The sequence below is a fragment of the Sapajus apella genome, unplaced genomic scaffold (genome assembly GCF_009761245.1).
Source record: "Sapajus apella isolate SASKATOON/1434 unplaced genomic scaffold, GSC_monkey_1.0 scaffold2, whole genome shotgun sequence".
Taxonomy (NCBI): Eukaryota; Metazoa; Chordata; class Mammalia; order Primates; family Cebidae; genus Sapajus; species Sapajus apella.
This window is the reverse complement of record NW_022436942.1, coordinates 17,000,622-17,020,423: the sequence shown is the minus strand read 5'-3', so window position 1 is coordinate 17,020,423 and position 19,802 is coordinate 17,000,622. Positions and strand designations below refer to the sequence as shown.

The window sequence follows — 19,802 nt, the reverse complement described above, 5'->3', positions numbered from 1 at the left end:
ATATTTTATTAATATCATTTTACAAGTTACCAAATGTCACATATTGGCATCTGAATTAGTCCTTTTAGAAAATCACATACTTTATTTGTTTAATGATATGTTTTGAAATGATATGGTTCAAATATATAGCTTTAGGTAATTTATGAATATGTGTACTTTAATAATGGATTCTCCTATTGATATACATTCTCCTATTGATCTAATTTTTGACTCTTATATACCATGCTGCCATCAAAATTCCTTTATATTTCTTCTCATGCACAACTGTGCACACCTAAGATTAAAATAGGTAATCATAAGATATGCACATATGCACAATTTTCTCAAGCAGTTTTTGAAGCCTAAAAGCATCCTTACATCCTGTACTTGTTTGGAAGCTATTAGAATTTAGGCTTTAAGCCCATGGAGTAGCTTCAATCAGTTTTTGCTGTAAAGTTCTGCTAGTGTCCCTTTGGTTCCAGTGCAAAAAAAAAAATATATATATACACACACACACACACACACACACACACACACATACACATACACACACATATATATACACATATACACACACACATATATGTGTCTGTATGTGTGTGTGTGTGTATATATATATATATACTCTCAGGTAGTGATGAGTAACAGTTTCTTTTTTTTATTCCTGCAATCAGGAGGCTTTGAAGGTATGGAAAGCAGGCTGGACCGGCGCCAAGCTTGTATCAGTGAGACAGACTTTCTTACCTCCCATCTTGCATGGGGTACTTAGAGTCTCCTCTACCATGCAGAGCACAAACTTCTGCTTCATTGACTTCTCCCAGTCCTATATCCCAGCAGGCTCATTGTTTCATCGTGCTGTATTTTCCTTCTGTTTCTGGGCAATGGAGATGCTTCTTCTTGTTGATACTGTTATTATCATCATTTTGGTTAGATATTTAATTTGTTTCTCCCTTTTCAGATTTTTTCTTTATCACCATGTGCTTGGAGCAGAGAGGTTACATTCACAAGGAAATTTACAGCAACATGTTGATTCTTTGGCTGACTTTGGACTAAAGGTGGATAGCAAATGATCGAGTCTAAAGTTCATCACAGTTTTGTATTGCCTATTGCAATTACGTATGCATTGAATTCTAATAGTGTGGATTGTAAACATGACATTGTTATATAATAATCAAAGAGCTTTATTTGTGTTCTTACCTGCATGGAAGGCTGTGCCATCTCTCTATGAAATTAGTCCTACAAGTGTACTTTATAGTAGTCCAAGGACTTTAATTTAAATGCAGTTTTGGATCTAGTCAGCTTTTTGACCTGAGCTTTAACAAAGCCATGGAATTCTGCACTCTAAAGCATAAAAGAGTTGACTTTGACTGAGGATATTTTGTAGGCTAAAGTCTCATTTCCATCACCTCTATAATAAAATAACTTACAAGCCTCTTATAAAATTTGTAATTTTGAGCAGTATGATAAGGATGTCAGAATGACTTTGCTACATAATATTTCCACATATAATGAAGCTAACCCCTTGAATTAAACTTTTAGCATTTTATATCTGAGTGTAGAAGAACATTTGCCAAAATTGATGAATTGGTTTTGGGATAATTAATATTGAGCTGTTCTCTTTGACAATAATTGGCAAATAGATTCAGTTGTTTCTTGAAGTTGATTCTAAAATATACTAGTAAGAATGTGTCATAACATAGAATAAATGCTGACATTTATAATCCCATGATATTGAACAAAATTAAACTCTAACTCGGTAAGGTAGTATACTGTGTTACTTATAGACTAGACAAGTTGTCAGCGAACAGGTTTTTTTTTTTTTTTTTTTTTTTGTTCACAAGTAATGTCTAGTAATTTTTGTTAGCAATAAAATACTTTACATGAGCATTCAATTGGTATATTTTCTTCTCTTTTGTGTAGTGTACAGTCATAGGAATGAAAAACTCTCATATAACCCAAAAGGATATTAACAAAAATGAATAAAATATTATGATATTCATTTCTCACTCATAGCACTGATCTTAATATTGGAACAGGTTTATAAAAATGACACTGCATGTTTAATTCTGTATATCAGTTCTTCAAATGACTTAAGTCTATTGGTCTTTGCTGTGACATTTGTGGGAACATCATTGGTTATCTAACTGGAAGAGGGCATTTACTTTATCTGTTATTCAAGGATATCATTATCTATCTTGAGAGGAATTTTTGCAAAAATTCTTGTTGGATTTTTTTTTTTTTTACTCTTGTTACTCGATGAAATCATGATCATCACTCAAGGATCAACCAAAATGGTTTTATGATCTCAGGCTGGTGTAGTTATACTGCCTTATACAATACTTACTACCATAGAGCAGCTTTTTCCAACTAGATTTTTTTTTTCCGTGCCTGGAATTCAATGATTATTTTAGAGAGACAGTTTAACAATAGCCTGACCATCATCTGATGGTCACTTGACATTCCTGGGTAGGGAGGCTTTCCTGCCCTGCTCATGTCTGCCTACCTACCTACTCTAACATATAGGCTAACCAGCTATTCTCAACTCCTTTCTTCCTAGTTTTTTTTGCTTCACCTACCTTATAAATCTCTCTCACCTTGGGCAATTCCAGTGATGTACCTCCTCTGTTCCTAGACACAGGTTGCAGAGAATTGCTGGGGGAAAAAATCCCTCAGTCATTCAAAACAAGGTAAGCCAGTGCTACCAATAGTTTGTATGTTTAAACTCAGCTGGACCCTTATTACTACTTCTATCCCTTTTTTTCCCTTCACAGAGCCCCTCTGTCTCGCCTTTCACACTTCATCATCTTCTTAAAGTTCACTATGTAAATCTATGACCTCCCCTTTCCCCTACCTATCTGTTAATGACCAATTCACATAGAAATAGAGTTCACCGAAGAGAATGCCTCTTAATTTCCTGCATTTGATCTTGAAGTATTTTCCCTAGGCCTTGACTTTCTCAAGCCACTCTCATTTTTCCTCATTCTAATTATTCATTCTCTTTTTTTTTTTTTTCCCCATTTATTTTATTGCATTTTAGGTTTTGGGGTACATGTGAAGAACATGCAAAATTGTTGCATAGGAACACACGTGGCAGTGTGATTTGCTGCCTTCCTCCCCATCACCTACATCTGGCATTTCTCCCCTTGCTATCTCTCCCCAGCTTCCCACCCCCCACCGTCCCTCCCCTATTTCCCCCCAACTGACCCCAGTGTGTAGTGCTCCCCTCCCTGTGTCCATGTGTTCTCATTGTTTAACACCCGCCTATGAGTGAGAACATGCGGTGTTTGATCTTCTGGTCTTCTGTCAGTTTGCTGAGAATGATGGTATATATGGGTACAATTTAAAGGAAAAAAGCTAACACCTACTAGAGACAGTTGTTTTTTTCTTAATTAAACTACTGAAATTTGTCTAAGCATATGTCCCAAAGATCATAGCTTATGAACCTAAACTATTTGACAAACAAAGCACTGATGACTGGTCTTGTGATTAGATTTAGTGAGCCTTTGTTTAATATTTGAGAAAATAGTTAAAAATTTAGTATGTTTTATATATATGTATATATATATATATATATATATATATATAAAACATACTAAAAAAAACTTAAAAAAATACTAAAAATATATATATATATAATTTATATAAATATATGTATTTTTTTTTCAGTTCTTGTGCAACAGTTCTCTGATTTAAGCAGTATGTAAGAGGATTAGTCATTCACATTAGAAGCCTACCTGTTTTTTTTTTTAATTCTTAGAAGTTATTTATTTATTTATTTTAAGAAAGAAAGGAAGAAAGAGAAAGAATAAAAAAAAAGAAAGAAAGAAAAAATGAAGGAGAGGAAGAATGAGGAAGAGGGAGAGGGAGAGAGAACTGGGGTGTTGCTTTATTGCCCGGGCTAGAATGCAGTCTAAAAATGGGTATGCCTGTAATTGTGTTTAGTAAAAGAGACATGGAAAAAAAATATGAGGGAAGAAAATAACTAACAAGCAGCCAACCAATATTTCATTTAAACCTGTAAATAGGTGTGATGTGGTACTGATAAAAGTGTATATTTTGTATATTTAAAGTGGAGAGTTCTATAAATGTTAATTAAGTCTACTTGTTCCTGATCTGAGTTCAAGTCCTAGATATCGATGTTAACTTTCTGTCTCATTGACCTGTCTGATATTGATGTTGAAGTCTCCCACTATTATTGTGTGGGACTCTAAGTCTCTTTGTAAGTCTTACATATCTGGGTATTCCTGTATTGGGTGTGTGTATATTTTAGCTCTTCTTGTTACATCGATCCTTTTATCATTATGTAATATCCTTCTTTGCTTCTTTTGACCTTTGTTGCTTTAAAGTCTATTTTATCAGCAAAAATTGCAACTCCTGCTTTCTATTTATTTATTATTTTTGCCCTCCATTTGGTTGGTAAATTTTTCTCCATCCCTTTGTTTTGAGTCTTTGTGTATCCTTGCATGTGAGATGGGTCTGGATGTAGCATACCAATGGGTCTTGGCTTTTTTTGCCTGTCTGTGACTTTGGATTGGGGGATTTAGTTGAATTAATAATAATGTATGTGAGTTTGATATTGCCGTTTAATGTTAGCTGGCTGTTTTGCCCATTAGTTGATACAAGTTCTTAATTATGTTGATGTTCTTTATTTTTTGGTATTTTTTAGAAAGGCTGATACTGGTTGTTCCTTTCTATTTGTAGTGGTTTTTTAGAAGCTCTTGTAAAGCTGGCCTGGTGGTGATGAAATATCTGAGTGCTTGCTTGTTCACAAAAGATTTTATTTTTCCTTCGCTTATGAAGCTTAGTTTGGCTGGATGTAAAATTCTGGGATGAAAGTTCTTATCTTTAAGAATATTGAATATTGGCCCCCACTCTCTTCTGGCTTGTAGGGTTTCTGGTGAGAGATCTGCTGTGAGTCTGATAGGCTTCCCTTTATGGGTAACCTGACCTTTCTCTCTAGCTGCCCTCAGTATTTTCTCCTTCATTTCAACCCTGGTGAATCTGGCGATTATGTGCCTTGAGGTTGGTCTTCTTGAGGAATATCTTTGTGGTGTTCTCTGTATTACCTGGAGTTGAATATTGTCCTGCCTTGCTAGGTTGGGAAAGTTTTCCTGAATAATATCCTGAAGCGTATTTTCCAGCTTGGATTGATTCTCTTCATCACATTCAGGTACACCTATCAAACGTAGATTAGGTTTTTTCACATAGTCCCATATTTCTTGGAGACTTTGCTCGTTTCTTTTTATCCTTTTTTCTCTGATCTTGTCTTCACATTTTATTTCATTAAGTTGGTCTTCGGCCTCTGATATCCTTTCTTCTGCTTGATCAATTCGGCTGTTAAAACTTGTGCATACTTCGCAAAGTTCTCGTGTTGTGTTTTTCAGCTCCATTAATTCACTTATATTCCTCTCTAAATTGTGTATTGTTGTTAACATTTCGTCAAGCCTTTCTTCGTTTCTTAGTTTCTTTGCATTGGGTTAGAACAAGTTCTTTTAATTCCAAGAAGTTTCTTATCATCCACTTTTTAATCCAACTAGATTTTGATAAGAAAATTATTCCCTAATGACCTAAGCCTTACACCTAATTTATTCATTTTATATGTTGAATTAACTTTTCTCCTTTACATTGTTTCATAATATTTGTGTTATATTAGAAGAACTAAGAAAATAGTCACTAAAATAAATTTCCATTTTTAGGAATTCAGATAATTCTAGCAGGGTAAAGTTGCCATAAAGCGTTATACTCTTTTTTTCCTTGTTATTATCTCTAAAGGGATTATATACTCCACGAAGGCATAGACTGTATCTTGTTTCATCTTTATACTCTTAGTCCTAGCACACTGGACTTCTGCCATATAGGAGTTGTTTGATAAATATTTGTGAATTTAATGATAGAAAGAGGCATGCTTCTTTTGGCAAAACTTTGTTGATAGAACTGTTTAAGGTGTCAGGTAATCCATATCACTGTGTCCAGGGAGCTTAGATTACACATGAACTAGTGTTGACATTGGAAAGGGCCAGTCAGGTGAGGAGAGCAGAGGGAATCTGAACTGTGCTGATATTTTTTGTCAGAGCACCAATGTTATTTGTATTGCTAGTAAGTCTGTTTAGGTTAAGTCAAAATTCCCTGCAGTGCTATCATATCTCTAAAGTAAGAGGTAGGCCAGGAGCAGTGGCTCACGCCTGTAATCTCAGCACTTTGGGAGGCAGAGGTGGGCAGATCATGAGGTCAGGAGATCGAGACCATCCTGGATAACATGGTGAAACCCCATCTATACTAAAAATACAAAAAATTAGCCAGACATGGTGGTGTGCATGCCTGTAGTCCTAGCTACTTGGGAGGCTGAGGCAGGAGAATCACTTGAACCAGGGAGGCGGAGGTTGCAGTGAGCCGAGATCAAAATACTGCAGTCCAGCCTGGGTGACAGAGCGAGACTCCATCTCAAAAAATAAAATAAAAATAAAAAATAAATAAAATAAGAGGTACTGGGAAGAAGGTGTGAAAAGAGGAGCAGTGTGGCAGAAATAAGGTAGGAGATATATGTTCTAATAAAAAGGGCTAAAATTTAGGCAAGGATTTCCGTCCTTTGGGAACTGGCGTGAAAAGCAGCAGGCAAAATAGAAGTCATGCTACAGAGATAGGAGTACATTTGGAAAGGCTGTTACTCCAGTGATATTCTGGTATCCCACATTACAATGGATATAATAGGACAGAAGACGGATCAAATTCAAACATGCTAGAAGGTTTGGGATTTCTAAAAAACTAAGACTCAGTTACAGTTGTCTCATAAAATGGTAGGTCTGATCCTCAGCTTTTAGGTCATCTTACCCATAACTAAGCGAGTCTGGGTCAACAAGGGCAATGATGGAACAAGGCCTATGCCTGTCATTTTTCATAGGGTGGTGATGACAAGGGTCCCAAGACATCCTTACAACCTACAAGAGAGGACAGATTCAAATTCACAAATGGTTTTCAAATATCTACTTCTTTCATATATTCATATTCCTTATTATTTTATTCACTGGTCACAGTGTTATGGGCTGAATCTTTGTGTACCCCCAGAATGCCTGGTGTGATGCAATTTGGAGATGGTACCTTTTAGAGGTAATTAAGTCATGATGGTGGGCCCTTGTTCTGATGAAACCAGTGCCCTTATGAGACAACAGATAACTTGATCTCTCTCACTTTTTTCTTCGACAGAGGAAGGCTAAGTGAGCACACGGCAAAAGAGCCCTCACCCTCACCCAATTATGTGGCACTCAGATCTCAGACTTGCAACCTGCAGAACTATGAAAAAACAAATTTCCATTGTTGAAGCCACCATTGTATTTTGTTACGGCAGCTAGTATACACATCAGATCACATGTTCAAGCCTCAAAGTAAAGGTAAAAGAAAAGTGTTAAAAGAAGAGGATGCAGAGAGGGGAAACATTTGTGGCCTATTTTGTAATCAACCCTAATTGTGCCACAATCTGAAAAAATATAATGCATGATGTAATAAAATCTGTGTAGGGATTATATACTAATAAACTATGCTTCTTTTGATATATAATAAATTTTAAAATGAGCACTTTTAGGAGAAAATGACCCTGGTCAGATGTCCTGATGTTATTTAGCACTTCCACTTTCCACATCATGCACTTACATATTAAGTATACTTCAGGACTATAATGTGTTTACTAGATTTGCAGCTGTCTCATATTTCCCAGTTTTATATATATATGAAGCCAAATGACTAAATATTTCTTTAAATCCTCCTTCACATAATGTGTTCAAAAATTAAATTTTTTATTATTTCATTGCCAATTGACCTTCAGGCAAATTGTCAAGAAATTTATGAGGGTAACAGCTTGAATATGTGTACCCAAGTGTCTCTTGAGTAAAATATGACTTATGGCTTTCTTGCTCCTGAAATGATTAAGTCTCAAAACCTGAAGTTGACAGCAGAGTCATTGTACAGATTGATGTTCTCAATGACTAACGTTTGACAGAATTTGCTTCTGATTTATTATGCTTCTAGGTAAAAACAATTTACTTCATTTTTTAGTATTTTTACTATGTTCTTTCACTAATTGGATAAAAATAATTTTTTGTGTTGAATATATGTGCACTTTGAATAAACTAATATTTTAAATTAAACTTTTATTTTTTAAAGTACAATTTTTTTTAGTATGCTGATGTGGTTTTTGCTCTTTTCTTTTTTGATGCCAAGCAGCTCCTGATTTTTTTAATAGTGGCTAACAGCAAACTATTACTCATATAAACTCTATTTAGTAATGATTGGATTTTTTTAACCATTTATCTCTCCAAACATAGCAAATGTATGTAAAGAACAATCATAAACAATTAGGTACACCCCCACTAACTGAATTTATAATTTCTGAAAAATAGAGAACTAAGAAATCACTTTTCTCTTACACCTCAACTACTGTAAATTATTATAATGTTTAATCTATTTGAGAATAAAAGTATGCCACATTAAAGAAGGAAACAAAATGCAAAAAATGGAGTGAAGATAATACATAATGTCTTCCTAGAGTATTTTTTATCTACTAGTAGTTAAAGGGACATATTTTTGTTGCATGTTTCCTATATAATTTATACTTCTTACCTTATGCAAATGTTACTTAAAATCTTTTGATAAATGCAAATGTCACTTGAAATGAGTTTCATCTGCACACTATTCCATACATATACAGCTTATTTTACACTTTATTATATGTTTTAGCCCATTGCTTTTGTGTGTGTGTGTGTGTGTGTGTGTGTGTGTGTATTAATGTGGCACTTAGTGTTTTTTCTTAGAAAGATTTAATGAATAGTTGTGAATTTCTGATGCTTTGAATTTATAATGGAATCTAGGATGAGTTATTGAGACTGCTGTATTTTTGTGAACTATAGTTTCCTTTCTAGTAAAAAGACAAAATTGAGGTTTGTGTGTGAAGAGTTTGATCCAACACGTCATTGTTGGGTAGGCCAGAGGCATACTGGAAGGGGTAACACTTAAACTGGAAAAAATTGAACATTTAACATTAAAATATTAAAGATATTTTTAAGGTGCTCTGAATCCTTGTATGCAAATGTTTATTAACAAAGCTAGCACTATTTATAGCTTACTCCAAATTGGAACTTATTCGAAACTAAACATGTTATCTTCTTTTACCCAAAACTTGTCTCAATAAATAAATAGTTTCAGTGCGTCTTTCAGGTCAAATATCTGTCTCGTTCTCAACCCCTCTCTTTTCTTCCACTATTGTTAGCATCCACCTTCCAAGTACAGCAAGGTTCTAGTTCCTTAATTGCTCTCAAATCTTCCCACTTGTCTTTCCCCAAGTCTACTGTTTCGTCGTGGCTTCTCTAGATTGCTTGCGATAGAATCTAATAGTTTGCTGCTATAAACTGTCTTCAACTGTCTTCTTTACCCTGTCTCTAAAATGCAAACTAGCCAAATCATTCCCTTACTCAAAAACCAGTATGTAATTTCCAGAGCTTTAAGAAGAATGGACTGTGTGCTTTTCTACCCTAATTTATTTCCAACTATATATGTCATGGTGCCATGCTGTCTCTTACTTCCAGGACATACAAATATTATAGGATCCTTGGGTGTTGCCTCACCAGCCAGAAACCTCTGTGGCAGGTGGCATCTTTGCCCAAGTTTTTACTCGAGCCTGGTGGGCTCATTCCACCCACTTGGTCTGGCAGGCTGCACTCAGCTCACTCTACTGGCATGAATCTCATACCTGCCAAGAGTGAGCCAGGTTTGGAATGGCAAGGGCTGTGTGAGTGAGTGAGCATGGGGTTCAACCACTGCACACAGCTAGGTATGCTGGCTGCAGTCACAACCCTGGCTCAGGGAACTCCTAGGTCTGGGCTCTGTGAAGGGCCACAGCTCTTCTCTCCTTCTTGTCACCTGCAACATGGCGAGGAAGGGGTATGTTTTAGCCATGTTTGTGTTACAGCTCTTTTAGCCCCACCATTTGGTGGGTCCTGAGTTCTTATCCTGTGTCCAGGAAGAATGAGATACATGAACAAGTGGAGGCTAAGCAAGGTGAAGAAAAGCTTTATTGAGTGATAGAACAGCTCAGAGGAGACCCATAGTAGGTAGCTCCTCTCTGCACCCAGGATGTCCCAATGAGTGTTCAGTACTCATCAGAGATGATATCCTGAATTGGGTAGCTCCTCTCTGCAGCTGGTAGGCCTGATGTCTGCTCAGCATTCAGCAGAGAGAAGATTCTGGAGTGAGTAACTCTTCCACGTGGGCAGGTTGTCCCATCATCTCTTTGAGTCTAGCTGAGTTCAGGGATTTTATGGGCCTCAGATGGGAGGAAGTGCATGCTGATTGGTTCATGGGCAGCCGTGGACAGGCCCAGAAAAAGCACCATAATTTCTTATTCTGGTCCTTGGGGCTGGCAGCCAGGCCCCCAAGCTTTAGGCCTTCCCCAGCTTGTAGGTAGGGCTTCAACAGGAACCCACCCTTTTCTACCCAGGAGTCTGTCTGCCTCCTGAAGCTGTTCATGCTGCCCAGGCTGCTCATTCCACGGGGTGTCAGCAAGCCAGCGCCAAGCTGCCCTCAACCCCCACTTTGTCTCCCTGCTGTGCTTGTTGATGCCCAAAATCTAGGGGGCTGAGATAGCTGGGAGCCGGCATGTCAGTGCTGCCCCAAGTGAATGCACACCCAGTTGGGTTGCAACAGTGCCCAGGCTCGGTCTCAGGCGTGCTCCAAGATCAAAACAGGCACCAGGAGCAGAGAGAAACTGGCTGTGGTAGCAGGCAGTTCTGAGCCTGCAGGGGCAGGAGGACCTTCCCAGGCCCCCAGGAGTGCAGACATGCCTGCATCCACAGTGTGGCTTGGGTGGCTGCAGCTGTACCCGGGAAGGCGGGACTCCTGCCTGCCTCCAGCTCCCAAGAGCATAGGGATGCCCAGGTCCCCAGCCATGGCTAGGTGGCTGAAGCTGCTTCCAGAGACACAAGACTCCTGCCTTGCCATGTCAAAAGGGAGTGGAGCTTCCACCTATTCCCAGCTATATGGAGCCCTGGCTGTGCCCCTCCCACTATAGCTGGCATCATGGCAGTGGCCACTATAGATGGGCCACCATTGCCATCACCCATTGGTATTTTTTTGTTAACTTTTACCACTCCCAATTTCACCCTACCCAAACTCATCCTAGGAGTTAATGTCATTCTTCAAGACAGTTCAAACCATTCAGTGCAACCTTAACTCTTCTTGTTATAGTTACTTAACTGTTATTATCCAGGTTAGATTTATTCTCCTCTTAGCCCCATAGAAATCTGAAGTTATCTGTCTCATGATGTTTATCATATGATGTAATTATCTACTTCATGGTTACCTCCTACATTATGTCCTTTTATAGATCAGAGACTATGTCTTATGTTTTGGTCGTTTTGTATTTACAATGTCTGGCACAGTCTTTGGCATAAAACGAAATACCAAATAAACATTTGGTGAATGAATGGATGAATGATTGAATGCCAGAAACATGAAAATATTAGATGCAATGTTGTACCTTGATTTCATCATAAGGGCAGAATTAGAATGAAGAAAGAAGCATGGTAAGTAAGGCTTACCTCTAAGTATAAAAATTAAGGGTAGCAAGTTATTGCCACTGAAATGATCATCTCAGAGACAGGCAGGGTCTGTAATTGAAGACCAGCACAGTTAATATTTCATAGCTTCAAGCTGTGGAACCTATTCATGTTAACCATTATTACAATGCTCATGTGTTTTTCCTCAGTAATGATTAGTAATAATCTGAAAAATAAAGGTGTTTTCTGCCTAGCTTTACTGACATCAAGAAAAAGCAAGTTAGGGAGACTATCCCACTTTGCATTCAAAACTTCCAAGAACAGAACTTTTACAGAGGATAGAGAGGCAAAGGACAGTAAAAGTAGAAACCAGTCCAAGTCTGTGGGGCGCATAGCCAAGAAAGAATGAAACAGGACATCAGTGAGGTGACCCTGAGAACTTCCGAAAGTCCTGAGGCCGAACATCACAGAAGAGGACTTTCTCCAGTGTAGTGTTTTCAAGATATTGTTTAACCAGATTTGAAAAATAACCTTGGATTTATAGGAATTATGCTGCCTTATTTCTTTTAGACTGAAAATTAGTTATCTTGATTGCTATTGGATTTTGGATTGAGAAGGAGACAGAAAGGAGAAAAGGAAATTCTTTAGCTTCTACTCTTCAGAATATGTAAAATGAAAATTTCTCCAGCTTCTACTTTCTTGGCCACTCTCTACTTGCAAACTTTGTTTAACCTCTATTCCCTGAATGATTAATCTCTATTATAATATCCTATTTATTTTTTATATAAAATGCAATCTGTAATTTTCTTATTTACATTTCCAACTTTCTCATTGCCTCTTTCCTCTACAAAAATTTGTAGCCATGTTTTGTTTAGCCCTGTAGCCACTCTAGTTGGCAAACAGTAGGCTTTCAATTGATATTTGTTGAACAAATGAATGGATGAACTGATGACCAAAAAGGGAGGTTGATAATAATAATTACAGTTCTGCTGACTGTTCACCCTTCATTTGCCTTTACCATGACCCTGAATTCTCTGTAAAGTCCTCCACCAAATATTTCTGGGAAGCACATGAGCTGAGAGAAAAGTCAAATGAGTTTTCGCACTATTGCTTTCTCACCATTGCTAATGTCCTCAGTGGAAAAAAACAACAGCAGCAATAAAAACACTGCCTATATAAAGTTCTTTTCCTTTAGTGTTTCCAAAGTAATTCATTCCCAAATACCCACAGCTGAGGTGCAGGCAGCAATGGCAAAAATGCCCCCTGTTCAAATCCATGTCACACCTGACCATCTGAATCTTAAGGCATCATTGTGTTTAGAGTCTCAAAGTATTTTGTGAAAACAGCTTCTATAGCATCAGTTCTTAAATCACCTATCCTCTGGAACCTCAAATTTTCCTGCAGGCTAGAAAAGTGTATGTATCATGCCATCCATCTTGTTTATTGTTTTGGTCCCTCCTGGGCATCCATGAACTGTCCTGTCTGTCTGTAGCCACACTGCAAAACAAACAAAATTGTCAGTTCATGGAAATAAACTTCTATAATGTTCTTCAGTTCACTAGCTCTGTAAGCATACAGTTTGGAGTCCCAGCTTTACTCATGCTAGCAAATGCTGTGTGTGTGTGTGTGTGTGTGTGTGTGTGTGTGTGTGTGTGTGTCTGTGTGTGTGTGTGTGTGTGTGTGTGTGTGTGTGTGTGTGTTAATGTAGATACCTCCATGGCTCATTGCAAATATGTTTTTATAGAACTGCTTCAAAAATTGTAGAAAAGTTGTTAATATGTTTTTTCCTAACCAAATTATCTCCTGTAATAATTTTCCTGTTCATCAGGATGTGCCTACAAGTTAGAGGGAGATTTAAGCATGGGAAGGAGGATGGAATGAAAAGGAATGAAGAATAGTTCTCACCTTGCAGCTCCTTTCAAGTTCAAATGTTTCTGCACATAGTATTTCAAACAGGGATTCAATTCAATGTATACTATTTATTCATCTCGTATTTGTGTAGGGATCTCTCTGTCACTGGCTACTTTGAGAGGGTCAGCTGTATGCACATAGGGAACCAATAAAATTCAGGTCATTTTTGTCTGAGGTCCCGGAGGAACATGGCTCAGTTCAGTCAGAACTCCTCTCAGAATAGGTCTATTTCCATCACCTACAAGGACCAGCTTGAAGCCAGTTATAGTCCTGAGTCCCCAAGAATCTCATAACACAGCTTCATTCCCCAAGGTCTTTGATGATGAGTTTTACATGCTGATCCCAAAGGAACTGTGTTAAACTGACCCTAGAAATTCCAAATATAATTCTACTGATCATTTAAAAACCTTTTAGGAAGACTAAACTTACTTTACCTAGTTTTACTTAGTACTTTTCCTATACCTCATATATGGAAATATATTCAGCTTTTAAACAAAATCCATTGAGTAGATCTAAACTTTATCATGATCTGCAGATAAGGATTCTAGCAGCAATGTCTGTTTTAGCATTGCATGAGCAACAAACTATGTGTCAGGGTTATAATTTTATTTTTAAGTGCTAGTTTATATAATTAATTTACATAAATTTTAACATCCTAGGGGATAAAAGAAGTGAACTATTATAAAAAATAATTTTTAAGAATAGTTATAAAAAAAGTAAAGTTCAGCATACCCTGACATGAAGTTATTTACTTGGTCTGAGGTCACTGTGGTAGACGTTGTAGTGAATATAAATATGACTTATTCACTGTTTGTGGTCTCAAGATGCTGACAGTTCAAAATTGGGAAGAGGCATGGATAATTTCAAATATGAAATATAGTATGGTATAATCAAGTATTAACTGAGAATTTAGAGAAGGGAATTTTCCTTTCTTAGTAATGATTATAAATCCATTTTATTTTAAATGACATCACCTATTTGTGTGGAAGGATAGGTGTGATTTCATCATGCGACAATTCAGGTAGGTCAGATAAATGGAGGGAAAATGGGTTTTCTTGAATAAAAATTTTGTATATGAAAGGAAGTCTATGAGTTCTGTATTGTCTAACTAAAACAAATTGTGGCCGGGTACGGTGACTCACACCTGTAATCCCAGCACTTCGGGAGGCCAAAGTGGGCAGACCACCTGAGATTGGGAGTTTGAGACCAGCCTGACCAACATGGAGAAATCCCATCTCTGCTAAAAATACAAAAGTAGCTGGGCATGGTGGTGCATGCCTGTAATCCCAGCTACTCAGGAGGCTGAGGCAGGAGAATCACTTGAATGCAGGAGGCGGAGTTTGCAGGGAGCCAAGATTGCACCATTGCACTCCAGCCTGGACAACAAGAATGAAACTCCATCTCAAAGACAACAACACACACACACACACACACACACACACACAGATTGCATATTAACATAATTAAGATGCTGAGAAATTGTGAAATAAATATAACATTTAACAAAAAATTTCTCAAATCTACCAATTATTTCCATGTAACACCTGTCAGCATCCTGTGAGACAGGTGTCTTCTGATAGATTGTAATGCAATTTGAATAAAATATAGGAAATTGTGAAAAATAGCCAAGAAAGATTTAAGGTAGTCAAATTTTGGTATGCCCAGGATTGAAGACTGTGAGGTGCTACTGAAGATGAAGGAGTAGCCCAATCTGAGAAGTACTATTGGGAGATTAATCCTGCTAGGATGTGTTGGAGAGAGGCCAGAAGCATGGAAAGATATGGGAGGCAAGACTGGGAAACTGAAAGTGAGACAGTCCTTTAGGAGACTATACAGTCATCCATGTATGAGGTGAAAACCACATGAACCACGATGATCAAGAGAGAAATGAAAAGAAAGATACATTCAAGAACTGTTAAAGAGGAATTACTTATTAAAGAAAGGACTTGGAGTTTTTCAGCTTAGGAACAGTTCCTACAATATATAAACTCAAAAATTTAACATTTCGGTGGGAGTGCCCATTTGAAAATATCTACGAAGTGGTAATAAATGAAGAATTTAAATTTAGGAAAAGGATTACTGTAAGAGATAGAGAATTGGAACACACCATGAATGAAAGTGGTAACTGAATCTATAGAGATAGATTATATTATGGAAAGTTGGTAAAGATAAAAGAGCCAACAATTTAACCTTTATGGGAACCTACATATATGTTTGACCTAATGAGGAAAAGTAGCCATTGAAGAAAGAACAGTGATATAGTAAGAGAGAAGCCAAGGACTGCAAAGTCTCAAGTACAAGGTACAATTAAATATTATTACATATCATAGAAAATTTTAATGAGATGAACTTTAGTGGCTTTGGAGATTAGAAAGCCAAAGCTCTTCTTTAGGAAAAAATTCATGCAGTCAAACTTTATAAGAGAAAGGCCTAGTGCAAGAAATTCACAATGCCAATGCAAATGTGATGATAAGGTAGACTCTACAAGGAAACATGGCTCTTGCATGAAATTCTGAAGTGAAGAAGAAAGAAATTTAGTGCTAGCTCAAGATAAAGGCAACTCTAAAAGAGGACATTTTTCCTATTTCTTCTAGGCTTGGGGAAAAATACAAATTTTTTAGGCTAAGGGAAAGAACTAGAAAAGACGGATAAATTAAAAATAAAGTGTGAAAATTACTAACACCAAATCCTTTAGAAACACGAGACTTCATTAAAAATCTTAAGCAAATGAATTAGCATGAGAAGGACTCCTCTTTCTCTAGAACAGAAAATAAGGGAAAGATTGTCTGGTAGAAGATAGAAAGCTCCTTCCTGCTGTTCCCAGGTTTGAAATGTTGTCCTTCTAGTGAGCAGGGTAGGAAGGACAGCAGCCTGGTGCTGCCCACTCAGCTGTTGGTGGGCTGTCTCTCAGCCTAGAGTGAATGGGGTTGGTAAACCAAAGGTCAGAAAAGCATAGTGTCTCTGGTGGAGAGGGAAGGTGTATTGAGGAAGTGTTAGGACAAGGAACAGAGAGCTACTTATGTACGCTGGAACAAAGTCAGAGCAAGCATGCGTGTATAGACTGAGACAGAGTGGAACCCAGTCAGGCAGGGAAATCTCTGATTGATGATGGGCAGATACCCAGATATAGGAGAATTCAAGGTGGAAACAAAACTGAACAATATAATAATTTAAAAAGTGAGAAATTAAATTAGTCTCAAGTTGATGCCTGGCATTATTGATATATTTTATTCCCTGATGTCACCAAACCTGGAAGAGGCTGCCTACAAGTCTTTAGGGGAAGGCAAAGGGGGAAGAAAACTGGACACAATGTGTAAAGACAAAATGTTCCTACTAAATTTGTTACTTCTAATTTGGTGTGGTACAAGTATGCCATCAATTCCCAGAGAACTGTGTGTGCTTGTTTATGTGTTCTAGGGAAGACTCACAATCTTGACTAGCGCAGGAAGGTATGGGGAAAAGAAAAAGGGAAGCTTTTCTTTTCTCTGTATTTAGGGTGATGATTCTTTCTGGTCGTCTTCCAGAAGCGACAAGCAGAATCGAATAAACTGATTTTAGCAGCTTCTATAGCTTTAATCTAGGTTATATTTAACTGTGGGTTCATTTTTATTCCATTCAGCACCAACTTCATTATCAGCGTTTAGTGTTTATTATGTAACAATAACAAATTCTAAATATAAGGACTTGAAGTTGTGAATTCTGTGCTTTAATATGACATTTCCTTGGAGAGGATCTTCTTAGTGAATTTGATGTTTATAAAGTATAATGGAAATGATCTCTTTCAGCTTTGCCTCCTACTTTAGTGGGTTTTTTTCTTTTGATCCTTTATAAGAAATGCTGGTGGTTAACAAACCTCACTGATGTCAGTGTCATAAAATGTGTATATAAGCCACACTTTCTTTATCCAGTCTATCATTGATGGGCATTTGGGTTGGTTCCAAGTCTTTGCTGTTGTAAACAGTGCCACAATGAACATACATGTGCATGTGTCTTTATAATAGAACCATTTATAAGCCTTTGGGCGTATACCCAGTAATGGGATTTCTCGGCCAAATGGTATTTCTATTTCTACATCCTTGAGGAATCACTACACCATCTTCCACAATGGTTGGACTAATTTGCTCTCCCACAAACTGTGTAAAAGTGTTGCCATTTCTCCTCACCCTCTCCAGCATCTGTTGTCTCCTGATTATTTAATGATCACCATACTAACTGGTGTGAGATGTCTCAGTGTGGTTTTGATTTTCATTTCTCTAATGACCAGTGATGAAGACCATTTTTTCATATGTTTGTTGGCTGCAGAAATGTCTTCTTTTGAGAAGTGTCTGTTCATATCCTTCACCCACTTTTTGATAGGGTTGTTTGTTTTTTTCTTGTAAATTTGTTTAAATTCCTTGTAGATTCTGGATATTAGCCCTTTGTCAGATGGGTAGATTGCAAAAATTTTTTCCCATTCTGTTGGTTGCTGGTTCACTCTAATGATAGTTTCTTTTGCTGTGCAGAAGCTCTTAAGTTTAAATGGGATCTACAAGTTAGATTCCATTTGTCTATTTTGGCTTTCCTTGCCATTGCTTTTGGTGTTTTAGTCTTGCAGTCCTTGTCTATGCCTATGTCCTGAATGGTATTGCCTAGGTTTTCCTCTAGGGTTTTTATGGTGTTAGGTCTTATGTTTAAATCTTTAATCCAGCTGGAGTTAATTCCTGTATAAGGTGTAAGGATAAAGCTACAGTAATCAAAACAGCATGGTACTTGTACCAAAACAGAGATATAGATCAATGGAATAGAACAGAGGCCTTGAAAGTAACGTCACAGTTCTATAACCACCTGATCTTTGACAGACCTGACAAGCAGGCAATAAAGGATTCCCTGTCTAATAAATGGTGTTAGGAAAACTGGCTGGCTAGTCATATGAGGAAAGCTGAAACTGGAAATGTATCTTTCAATCCTGCAAGTCCTGTAATACCTTTCCATTTTGCTTTTTTTTTTTTTTTTTGTCCCTGCGACCCTACTGTTATGGCCTTATTGCTTCCCATAGTAACCTTTTAAATGTAGCTAATTATCACCAACTCATGCTACCAACATCATCTCCAAACCTCTTTTCCCAGAGCCCCAAATACATTGTGTACATTTTCTGCATTTGAAGATATCAGGGAAAAGTTTTACCAAATATTTTGCTATTCTTTAGCATAACTTGCCATTTTTCTAAATTATTCTAACAGATTCCTCACTATTAGTTCCCCATCCTTGTAGCCAATAATATGTTTTTCAGGGTTTTGTTTTATGCACCCCAGCTCAGATTTTGTTATTCTGTCAAACAGCTGTAATCTCTTTGGGCTTAAAGTAACAGATATTTATCTCTTGCCCATGCTGCTTAGGCCCTAAGCATGGCTCTGGTTAGTTCTGCGGGGGCTCAGCTAAACAGGAAACATTTTCTTATTTTCAGAGATCCATGCTAAAGGGACATGTTCTTATTTTGGAAAGCAAGGACTCGTATAAGAGCAAAACATGCAAACACATTTTAAACATACTCTTGGACATGGCCTATACTGCATTGACTTACATTCCATTGACAAAAGGAAGTCACAGGTCCAAACCCAAAGTGAATGGATGGGGGCTATACTTTGCCTACAGAGAAATATGACAAGCATGAGTAGGGGACAAATAAGCATGAAAAGAAAATAAAATCTACCAATTCAGTTTACTCATAAGTGTATGGTAGAAGAAAGACCTGATAACTTTATTAAGTTCCTATGAAATTTAGAGTCTTTCCCTTCAAAATGGCTCTTTGATCCTGATTATTGGTATTATTTTCTGAATCCAGTGAATGGTTAATGTTCTGTGGGTTCCAGCTTTCATTTCCTCTTACTGTTTTGGCAATTACCAACCAGTTGAGCATCTCCTAAAGTCATTGGGAAAGTGCATATTTGGAATGGTGGAGGCGGAAAACCCGGACAAGTGGCCATAAGGAAAGCAAATATTAGAACAAGCAAAATACAGGAGGGTGGAGAAGGAGTGGCAATTTGACCACTTTAAGTAGTTCTTGAATGAAAAGTAATAAGATGGTAGGAAGTGTATGGCTTTTAATTCACTAAGAAGATAGCTCTAGAGTGAGGCAAATACTGTGGTAGACCTTAAGACTTTAAACGAGATATTTGACATCTTTGAATTTTATTTTCATTGCCTGCCAAATGAAGGTAATAGCTACAACATAGTATTATTATGAGAAAATGCATATAAAATTGTTAAGTATCTTGCTCATTGTTACTTACCTGTACCATAGCATGTAGCAGCAAATGTTATGTATATAGGCAATTGGTAATCAGGAAATATTATTTATAAATAAATTTTTGTGTGGTGTCTGTGAGTATCCTC

General features: G+C 37.3%; 1 protein-coding gene and 1 long non-coding RNA gene across 9 annotated transcripts in view; one reads left to right on the top strand and one right to left on the bottom strand.

The window, feature by feature from the left end:
- Positions 1 to 19,802, top strand: part of SLC16A7 (solute carrier family 16 member 7) — a 292,156-nt gene that overhangs the window by 75,856 nt on the left and 196,498 nt on the right. The window lies entirely within an intron of this gene.
- On the bottom strand, positions 2,203 to 5,596 carry LOC116558761. The gene is made up of 2 exons (XR_004272157.1): positions 5,501 to 5,596; positions 2,203 to 2,336 (listed from the first exon to the last, which is right to left on the bottom strand). It is a non-coding gene; the product is annotated as an uncharacterized LOC116558761 (long non-coding RNA).